The sequence below is a fragment of the Pan troglodytes genome, chromosome 4 (assembly GCF_028858775.2).
Source record: "Pan troglodytes isolate AG18354 chromosome 4, NHGRI_mPanTro3-v2.0_pri, whole genome shotgun sequence".
NCBI lineage: Eukaryota > Metazoa > Chordata > Mammalia > Primates > Hominidae > Pan > Pan troglodytes.
Window position 1 is genome coordinate 93,950,137 of NC_072402.2, and position 1,376 is coordinate 93,951,512.

The 1,376-nt window shown below is 32.9% G+C and overlaps 1 non-coding gene across 1 annotated transcript; it reads right to left on the reverse strand.

Moving 5' to 3' along the window:
• Positions 1-599: 599 nt before the first annotated feature.
• On the reverse strand, positions 600-698 carry LOC112209373 (small nucleolar RNA U13). The gene has a single exon (XR_002944110.1). It is a non-coding gene; the product is annotated as a small nucleolar RNA U13 (small nucleolar RNA).
• Positions 699-1,376: the final 678 nt, after the last annotated feature.

A 1,376-nucleotide genomic window follows, 5' to 3' on the forward strand; every position in this document is an offset into this window, starting at 1 on the left:
TGGCAGAGTGCCACTTCTCTTTGTAACCTCACCTGGCAAAAACAGGAAGAAAGAGTTCTTTGGGGTTCTTTTTATAAGTGCACTAATTCCATTCATGAAGGCTTCATCCTCATGACCTAATTACCTTCTAAAGACACCGTCAAATGTCATCACATTAAAAGTTAAGATTTCAATATATAAAATATCAATCTGTAACACAAAATATTTACCCGCGCCACCCCCACGGGATTTGGAAGGTAAAGAGAACTATGAACCCACGTTGCCTGCCATGTGGTGAGCAATACTGTCTAGAACCATTTGAGTGCATCTCATTGTCTTCTTATTGAATCTATGCAAGTGAGCCTAGGCAGCTATGTAACTCTAACACATTTCCAGTTAACACTAGTGCTTAAAGCCATATATATATGTGTGGATATATATATATCCACACACACAATACTAAGTACACATTTCATGGATTAATACTACTTTGTTTAAGTATATATATATGCACACACACACATATATACATACACACACACATATATATATATATACACACACACATATATCACTTAACCTTAGCAGGTAATTTTCATTTTTTCTCTTATTTTCTTTCATGTCAGATGGGTAACGTGCTGCCGCCAAAACAGGATTTGAAGGAGGTACAACTCACATGTGCTCATAAACACCCAATCATCATGCTTGAGAACAATTATTACATTCTGAGTACTTAAAGAAAATTCTAGTTTTAAAAAAGAGCAGCATTCTTATTACTGTCATTAAATGGACAGAATTCCAAAAGAAGGAGTTTATTCACTTGAGATAGAGTGGAACATAGTGAGATATTATGTGATTATAACCTTCCTTCATCTTGATCATGTTTATATGTGTAAGGATAAGCATTGAGGATAGAGGATCTTCCAGAATGTCTAGTGTGAACTTTGTTATGCAGGTTTGTGTCATCTGATTTGTATACTCTGTTATTTCCTTTTTGCCAGGGGGTGGGAGGGCTCCCCAAATGCTTACACCTTATCATTCATTAAGGTATATTTTTGATATTACTGTGTCGTATTCTCTTAGTGCTGATTATTCTTATTACTCTAGAATCTTCCTTGATTTATCAAGGTCTGTTTTTTTCTATCAGTTTGAACAACTTATTTGCATTTGTTAAAAAAAAACTTACAAAGTTCTAGTGTACCTACATTTTTCAATGTGTTATTTTTAATTTATATTTTGTCTATTACCTTTCAATTTTATTTTTATTTCTAATTTGTCAACTGATTTCTTTTTTGTAGCTTATTTTTCCTGCATTATATTTACAATATCAACCCTTAATACATAGATTTTATTTATTGGCTTATTTTTAGTTCTTGAACCATTTGTACTAATTCAGG